General features: G+C 40.1%; 2 non-coding genes across 2 annotated transcripts; both read left to right on the forward strand.

Annotated features, from left to right (window-relative positions):
- The first annotated feature begins 839 nt into the window (after positions 1 to 839).
- Positions 840 to 958, forward strand: LOC121562409. The gene has a single exon (XR_005999504.2). It is a non-coding gene; the product is annotated as a 5S ribosomal RNA (ribosomal RNA).
- An 8,094-nt stretch (positions 959 to 9,052) lies between these two features.
- On the forward strand, positions 9,053 to 9,171 carry LOC121564458. The gene has a single exon (XR_006000170.2). It is a non-coding gene; the product is annotated as a 5S ribosomal RNA (ribosomal RNA).
- The last annotated feature ends 543 nt before the right edge of the window (positions 9,172 to 9,714 follow it).

Below are 9,714 nucleotides of genomic sequence, written 5' to 3' on the forward strand. Positions count from 1 at the left end.
TTGTTTTTAGTCTAGGAGACAGTCAATGTCTGTAGTCCATTAGGGCACTATAAAATCCCTTCAATGTTTTGCCTGATTCTGTTAATTCCCAAGTTCCCTTTTCTCCGTTTAGATTTCCCCGTTGACCGTTTGTCCCTGTTTTGGCAGGTTTTCGCTCTCAAAAGTACACCTTTTTAATAGCAAAACAGCACAATTGGATGTTCTATGTCCACAACAATGTTTAAACCGTATCAGGTGACCAAATGGCCACTGGAGTGATGCAAATGATCACGGTATAATTCTGCCAGGCAGGCATAGGCTACTTTGTAGTTAACATTTACTTGCGAAGGTTTTGGGGAAAGCCATTCCTTCCCTACCAGAAGAAGGTTATCATTAGCATCATCGCTAACGGCTACAGAAAGTGTAGATATACGCGCGCACCGCACACATGCACACAGACAGGGGCATTCCTGTGCCGTTTCAGAAAGTTCATGGAAATACGAATCACTGATGCATTTTGCTCATGTCTTATGATTGACTTGGGCAAATGAATGCGTTTTCTAACAAGTTGAATAGATTTAGTTGATTTCTTACTAAGTTCAATAAATGTTTGAATATTGTTGAATTTCAGATTAATGTCTGGATTCCGTGATTCGGTCAGCAACACCTATTTTATAGGGCCCTCAATGAACTTGTCATAAATCAACATAGGATATGCCCATATATATCTATATATATATTGGAAATGTAAGCAAGGGTTGAGCTTCTTCAGTTTGTGTCACAAAGTGGATACGTTTCTGTGTCCCTTTCAGAGTGAGTGACACATTGACTTTATATAGTGTACCAAGAGTTGTTCCCTCGCTTACGGCCATACCAGCCTGAATACGCCCGATCTCGTCCGATCTCGGAAGCTAAGCAGGGTCGGGCCTGGTTAGTACTTGGATGGGAGACCGCCTGGGAATACCAGGTGCTGTAAGCTTTTGTCCCAGTAGAGCGTGCTCTTGTGTCATGGAGCAACTGCCTTTTATTTATCATTCTAATAATATCATGGATTGTTATTGGACTAAGTGCAGTTTGTGTGTGCTGCCCTGCCCTGTCATCAAATCAAATAATGGACAGTGCGTTTCCCTCAAAATATAGGCAGTACATGCAGCCTTTGTTTTTAGTCTAGGAGACAGTCAATGTCTGTAGTCCATTAGGGCACTATAAAATCCCTTCAATGTTTTGCCTGATTCCGTTAATTCCCAAGTTCCCTTTTCTCCGTTTAGATTTCCCCGTTGACCGTTTGTCCCTGTTTTGGCAGGTTTTCGCTCTCAAAAGTACACCTTTTTAATAGCAAAAGAGCACAATTGGATGTTCTATGTCCACAACAATGTTTAAACCCTATCAGGTGACCATTTGTGAGGTCTGGGAAAAATGTAAGACATTTAGATTTTGGGGTGTAGTTACCCTTAAATGCAAGAGTGCACCAGGAAGAGACCTTTGTTTGGTTAAGCGGTGTTGCTGTAGAACAAATGGCCACTGGAGTGATGCAAATGATCACGGTATAATTCTGCCAGGCAGGCATAGGCTACTTTGTAGTTAACATTTACTTGCGAAGGTTTTGGGGAAAGCCATTCCTTCCCTACCAGAAGAAGGTTATCATTAGCATCATCGCTTAACGGCTACACAAAGTGTAGACATACTGCCGCGCACCGCACACATGCACACAGACAGGGGCATTCCTGTGCCGTTTCAGAAAGTTCATGGAAATACGAATCACTGATGCATTTTGTTCATGTCTTATGATTGACTTGGGCAAATGAATGCGTTTTCTAACAAGTTGAATAGATTTAGTTGATTTCTTACTAAGTTCAATAAATGTTTGAATATTGTTGCATTTTGGTTTAATGTCTGGATTCCGTGATTCGGTCCGCAACGCCTATTTTATAGGGCCCTAGTCAATGAACTTGTCATAAATCAACATAGGATATGCCCTCTTCCCCCCCCCCCCACAAGACTCAAATATATATATATATATATTGGAAATGTAAGCAAGGGTTGAGCTTCTTCAGTTTGTGTCACAAAGTGGATACGTTTCTGTGTCCCTTTCAGAGTGAGTGACACATTGACTTTATATAGTGTACCAAGAGTTGTTCCCTCGCTTACGGCCATACCAGCCTGAATACGCCCATCCTGATTGGAGAAGTGACGACAGGTGCGAGGTTTGAGCTGTGAGTGAGTGTTTGCTGAAGAGTTTTTCTCGAGAGAGCTATTTTTGTTAATTAATTGGATTTCGAAATATATTTTTTTGTTTTAGTTTTCCCCCCTTGCAGTTTTGCTGCTTGGGGGAGAGTTTTGGATTTTTTTTAAGCACTATGACGGACAACATGGAAATGACAAACGGAATGGACAAAGACAACGAAAAGGCGAAACGGGAGAAAAATGAAGATAAAGAAGGAAGGAAATATGGCAAAGAATACACGGTGGCAATTGAGTTGGAAGGAGATGACAAAGTGACGACAATGGAACTACTACGAGCAATTAAGGAGGCGTGTGGAGAGGTGGTGGGATGCCGAATGAAAGGAGAAAAGAAGTATGAAATTACGATGAGAAACGGAAAAGGAAAAGAACGGTTAATGGATGGAATACGGATAAAGGACACCAGGATTGTGGCGAGAGACGTTAATGTGAAGGAATTGGTGGTGTCTTTTATGAATCTCCCAGTATATGTAGAAGATAGTGAGATACTGGACAAGCTGATTAGATGGGGAGTGGAAGCCGTATCGGAGATAAGGAGGAGAGTTTGGCCAGGAACGGAGGTGGCTGATGGGACACGTTATTGCAAAGTCAAGTTCACAGAAAAAGTGACATCATTGCCTTACTCTACAAGAATTGAGACGTTGGAGGGAGCAGAATATTTTAGGGTCCTTCATGACAAGCAGGTCAGAGTGTGTCGGTTGTGTATTCAACCCGGGCACATAGTTAAAGACTGCCCTGAATTTAAGTGTTTCAAATGTGGCAAGCAAGGACACTATGTGAGAGAATGTGTTGGAGAGAGGGAAAGGAATTTCTGTGGTGGATGCAGAAAGAGATTGGCGGAGTGCAACTGTGGAGAGGATAAGGATGAAGAGGGGAGTCAAGCACTATTCGAGGAAGAAGTTGTATTGTCGCAAGAAGGAGAAGAAGATGGAGGAGAGGACGTGGTGGAGAGTGGAGAGACGGAGGAAGGAAGAAGGGAGAAGGACCAGAAGATGAATGAAATTGGGAGTAGTATGGACTCAGAAATAAGAAGAGGGAGTTTTCAGGAGGAGGGGGAGTGGACTGGGGGAAGCACGGGGGACTCACAGGTATTGGGGGGATAGCACAGTACTAACAAGTACCTCGGGGGGTGAAGAAATGGAGAGGGGTTCGAGTTTGAGAACAATAACAGAAACGACAACGACGGCTATACATGAGACGGAGATGAACACGGGGAGCACAACGATGACAATACCAGAGACGGAGATGGGGAGCACAACGGATGAGGGTGACAAGAAATTGAGTTGGATGGATAACATGGACTTGGAGGAGATATCGGACACGGATGATGGAGAAAAGATTGAAAGAACGAGGGAAGGATACAGGAAGAGGAAAGCGGGGGAAGAGGGGGAGAGAAAGGGTGGAAGAGGAAAGAAACTGGATAACAGGTAGAGGATAATGAAATTATATTTTATTATTCTATTATTTATTAGAATGGTAAATATAATGTCAATAAATGCAAATGGTTTGAGAACAATGGGAAAATTTAATAGAATAGTACAAATGAAGAATTCAGATATTTTATGTATTCAAGAGACGCACTGGGATAATGCATGTGTTTTAGAAGTAAAACAAATATGGAGGGATTTTATTTATGTTAACAATGGCAGGGGAAATTCAAGTGGGGTCGCAATTTTATTAAGGAAGGATGTAGTAGAAAATGTGAAGAAGATATATAATGATAATAATGGGAGGATTTTAATTTTGGATTTTGAATATATGAATAGGGTTTTTAGGATTATAAATATTTATGCGCCGAATAATGAGATAGAGCGAAAGAATTTATTTTTAGAATTAGGGAAATGGTGCAAGGGTAACTGTATTTTAGTAGGGGATTTTAATGTTAAAATGAATAGATTAGATATGAAAAGGGGAGCTATTTTTAGAAATGACGTATCTAGGGGGGTCTTAAGGAAGATTATGTTTGAAAACAGTTTGATTGATATATGGAGGGAGGAGAATCCGAACAAGAGAGGAATTTCTAGAAGGCAGGTGGTTTTAGGGGAGTTGAAACAGACGCGAATAGATCTGGTTTTAGTAAATGAGGGTTTAAGGGATTTTATGAAAGAAATTAAGTATGTTTTTACAGCTTTTAGTGATCATGCGGCGGTGGTATTTTCTTGTGGAGTAAGGACACATACTAAATCTGGTGGGCTGTGGTGTTTAAATAATAGCTTGCTAGAGGAGGAAAATTATATTGAGATGATATCAGAATGTATTGGGAAGGCCAAAAGACAACAGTTAATGGAGGTGAATATGGGGTTGTGGTGGGAGGGGCTGAAAACCAAATGTAAGGAATTGACTATAAAATATGCTGTTAAGAGGAATTATTTTTTGAAAAAGAAGGAAAGGGAACTACGTAAGAAGGTTAAACATGAACTTGAGTGTATAGAAAAGGATGAAGGTCATGGGGTGGAGGATTATTTACTGGCTAAGGATGCACTTGATGAATATGAGAAGAAGAAATGCAATGCGGCGATTGTAAGGAGTAGAGTGCAATATGCGATAGAGGGGGAAAGATGTACTTCATTTTTCTTGAATTTAGAAAAAAGAAGACAAGAGAAGATTTATATTACGGAGTTAATTAATGATAAAGGGGAAAAGGTTAATGATTTGGTGGGGATTCTGGATACGGTCGAGAGATATTATGAATGCTTATTTAAAAAGAAGAGGTTAATGAAGCCTGTATGGATAAGGTGCTTGAACATGTGGATACTAAGTTAACAGAAGGAGAAAAAACATGTGTGATGAAGATATGAGTCTAACTAACATTAAGGAAGCCATATTAGAAGCTAATTGCAATAGGAGTCCGGGGTCTGATGGCCTAACTGCGGAATTTTATAAATCTTTTGCAGATTTGTTGGCTCCAATTTTAAGAAAACTGTATGAATATATTGAAAAGACTCAAGTGGTGCCAGATTCGCTGGCCACAGGAGTTGTAACCATATTGTATAAAAATAAAGGGAGTCGTGAAAATTTGGATAATTATCGACCGTTGACACTTTTAAATTGTGATTATAAGATCTTAGCCAAGGTCTTAGCTAATAGAGTTAAAAAAGTTATGGGAGGAGTAATAGCAGAGACACAAGGATATAGTGTACCAGGGAGGGATATTTCTGACACAGTGGGAACAATAAGGGATGTGATAAAGCATATGGGGGAGGAAGGGGGGTTTGTGATGAGTTTGGATCTAAATAAGGCTTTTGATAGAGTTGATCATTCCTTTTTACTGCGTACACTTGGGAAATTTGGGTTTGGTGAAAGAATGATAGGTTGGATTAGACTACTGAATGGATATGCAAGGAGTAGAGTAAAATGTAATGGGATTTTAACAGATTCTTTTCCTCTGGAGAGATCTGTTAGGCAGGGATGTCCGTTATCAGCTGCTCTTTATAGTTTATCGGGTGGAGCCGCTTGCAGTAATGATTAAAGCAAACAAATTAATTCGAGGTATACGGATACCGGATGGGGGAGAGTGTTATACAGCAATATGCGGATGATACTACATGTACTGTGATAGATGTTGAAAGTGTGAAGAATGTAATGGAGTGTTTTGAGGTATATGGCAAGGCATCAGGGGCAAAACTTAATGTTGAAAAATCTGAAATAATGTATGTGGGGATAGATGAAAAAAGTGGACTGTGGATTCCCTTTCAAAAAGGCTGAAGGTTATATAAAGACTTTAGGGGTGGTTTTGGGGGGTGGATAAAGAAGGGGACGAGAGATGAGACATGGACTGGGGTTTTGAATAAAATAAAACATACTCTATCCTATTGGAAGGCAAGAAAACTGTTCTTGAGGGGGAAGGTGGTGGTGATTAATTCTTTGGTGGCATCCAAATGTATCTATGTTCTAGGTTCGTTGGATATGCCACAATGGGTGTTAAAAGAATTCAATGGTTTGGTTACAGATTTCCTATGGGAGGGGAAGGGGACTAGGATTGCAAGGGCAACTCTTATCTCGGATTTAAAGGATGGGGGGTTGAAATTGGTAGATTTGGATGTGAAGAGAAAAGCAATGAGAATAAAAACTGTGCAAAAATACTTATATGGGGAGGTAGATTATGGATGGAAAAGGTTTTTTAAACATTTTTGTACAGAAGTGGGGGGTTGTGAAGAAAGTGGATTATTGATGTCATGGAAGAAGGATATGTTGGAGGGTTTGCCTGAGTTCTATAAAGAGGTGTTCTTGGCATGGGGGGGAATTTCTTCCTAAGATTGAGTACACATGTACAAATAAGGACAACATATTTAATCAGCCTGTGTTTTTGAATCCGAAAATAGAGAGTGGTGGGAAGGTGCTGTACAACAAAATGTTCATGAAGGCTGGGTTAATATTGGTAAAAGATTTTCTTTACGAGGTTATACCGGGGTTTTTAAGGGGGCAGGCAATTCTGGATACTGTGTGGGAGGTTGATGATACAGTGGAGAGAAAATTAGTATTGCAGATATATGAAAGAATTAAATTATGCATTCCGGGTGAGTGGATAAAAGTGATAAATGGGGAGGGGGAATATGAGGACTTGTATGTGCTGCCAAGTCTCTATGTGGGTAAAGGATCGGGGAAACAAGTTTTATCAAAAGTAACACAGAAAAGATTGTACAAGTGTATGTTGAAGTCTGTGTGTGTGAGGCCTGCGGCTGAGAGGATGTGGAAAAAAATGTTTATTGATTTGGATGTTTCTTTGATGTGGGAGAATTTGGTTTTGTTTGGGAATAAACGAAATTGTGAGAACATGGATTTTATGATACGGCATAATCGTATATACACAAATATTATTTTACATCAGATAAACCGCGATGTAAGGCGGGAATGTGATGTGTGTATGATGAAGCCAGAGTCTTTGTTGCATTTATTTGTTGAATGTCCAAGTCTGACAGGTTTTTTTAAGGAAGTAAAAATTTTACTGTGGAGGCACTGGAGAAAAAGAGTTTTAGAAAGCTTTGTATGGGATAGGTTAATATTATTTGGAGTAATGGGGAAATGTTTGGGTGTGAATGTGTACCTGTTGAATATTGTGTTGAGTTTTGTGAGGTATGCAATTTACTGTAGAAGGAATATGAAACATTTTGAAGGGAAAAAGGTGAATGTCTGGGTAATTTTTAAAAGCAGGTTTAAGAAAGCAGGTGGATTTAATGTATAATGCAAAACTAGAGAAATTTGAAAGTATGTTTATAAAGGGGAGTACTTTAGTGTCTATGGAGGAGGGAGGAGGGGGAGTTAGGGTTAACTTCTGAAATGGAGTATGTCTAATGTCTATATTAGATTTTTTTTTTGAAAGAATTATTTTGAATATTTTCTTTGTTTATTTTTTTGATAGGGGGTGGCTTTTATCTGCCTATTTTGTGGGTGGATTTTGTTATGTCTTAGTCATGTCTGAGTTTTTTCTGTATTTTTATTTCTTTGGGTTCTTTGATTTGATAGGGGGTGAATTGTTCACCTGCCTATGTTAGGATAGTGTCTGCTGTATTGTTCATTGTAATATTGTACTGTAAATATTGTAAAAAAATTGAATTTTTTGATAATAAAAAGAGAAAAAAAAATACGCCCGATCTTGTCCGATCTCGGAAGCTAAGCAGGGTCGGGCCTGGTTAGTACTTGGATGGGAGACCGCCTGGGAATACCAGGTGCTGTAAGCTTTTGTCCCAGTAGAGCGTGCTCTTGTGTCATGGAGCAACTGCCTTTTATTTATCACCCTAATAATATCATGGATTGTTATTGGACTAAATGCAGTTTGTGTGTGCTGCCCTGCCCTGATCAAATCAAATAATGGACAGTGCGTTTCCCTCAAAATATAGGCAGTACATGCAGCCTTTGTTTTTAGTCTAGGAGACAGTCAATGTCTGTAGTCCATTAGGGCACTATAAAATCCCTTCAATGTTTTGCCTGATTCCGTTAATTCCCAAGTTCCCTTTTCTCCGTTTAGATTTCCCCGTTGACCGTTTGTCCCTGTTTTGGCAGGTTTTCGCTCTCAAAAGTACACCTTTTTAATAGCAAAACAGCACAATTGGATGTTCTATGTCCACAACAATGTTTAAACCCTATCAGGTGACCATTTGTGAGGTCTGGGAAAAATGTAAGACATTTAGATGTTGGGGTGTAGTTACCCTTAAATGCAAGCGTGCACCAGGAAGAGACCTTTGTTTGGTTAAGCGGTGTTGCTGTAGAACAAATGGCCACTGGAGTGATGCAAATGATCACGGTATAATTCTGCCAGGCAGGCATAGGCTACTTTGTAGTTAACATTTACTTGCGAAGGTTTTGGGGAAAGCCATTCCTTCCCTACCAGAAGAAGGTTATCATTAGCATCATCGCTTAACGGCTACACAAAGTGTAGACATACGCGCGCACCGCACACATGCACACAGACAGGGGCATTCCTGTGCCGTTTCAGAAAGTTCATGGAAATACGAATCACTGATGCATTTTGTTCATGTCTTATGATTGACTTGGGCAAATGAATGCGTTTTCTAACAAGTTGAATAGATTTAGTTGATTTCTTACTAAGTTCAATAAATGTTTGAATATTGTTGAATTTCGGTTTAATGTCTGGATTCCGTGATTCGGTCCGCAACGCCTATTTTATAGGGCCCTAGTCAATGAACTTGTCATAAATCAACATAGGATATGCCCTCTTCCCTCCCCCAACAAGACTCAAAATATATATATATATTGGAAATGTAAGCAAGGGTTGAGCTTCTTCAGTTTGTGTCACAAAGTGGATACGTTTCTGTGTCCCTTTCCAGAGTGAGTGACACATTGACTTTATATAGTGTACCAAGAGTTGTTCCTCGCTTACGGCCATACCAGCCTGAATACGCCCGATCTCGTCTGATCTCGGAAGCTAAGCAGGGTCGGGCCTGGTTAGTACTTGGATGGGAGACCGCCTGGGAATACCAGGTGCTGTAAGCTTTTTGTCCCAGTAGAGCGTGCTCTTGTGTCATGGAGCAACTGCCTTTTTATTTATCACCCTAATAATATCATGGATTGTTATTGGACTAAATGCAGTTTTGTGTGCTGCCCTGCCCTGATCAAATCAAATAATGGACAGTGCGTTTCCCTCAAAATATAGGCAGTACATGCAGCCTTTGTTTTTAGTCTAGGAGACAGTCAATGTCTGTAGTCCATTAGGGCACTATAAAATCCCTTCAATGTTTTGCCTGATTCCGTTAATTCCCAAGTTCCCTTTTCTCCGTTTAGATTTCCCCGTTGACCGCTTGTCCCTGTTTTGGCAGGTTTTCGCTCTCAAAAGTACACCTTTTTAATAGCAAAACAGCACAATTGGATGTTCTATGTCCACAACAATGTTTAAACCCTATCAGGTGACCATTTGTGAGGTCTGGGAAAAATGTAAGACATTTAGATGTTGGGGTGTAGTTACCCTTAAATGCAAGCGCACCAGGAAGAGACCTTTGTTTGGTTAAGCGGTGTTGCTGTAGAACAAATGGCCACTGG

Source organism: Coregonus clupeaformis, unplaced genomic scaffold, assembly GCF_020615455.1.
Source record: "Coregonus clupeaformis isolate EN_2021a unplaced genomic scaffold, ASM2061545v1 scaf3556, whole genome shotgun sequence".
Lineage (NCBI taxonomy): Eukaryota > Metazoa > Chordata > Actinopteri > Salmoniformes > Salmonidae > Coregonus > Coregonus clupeaformis.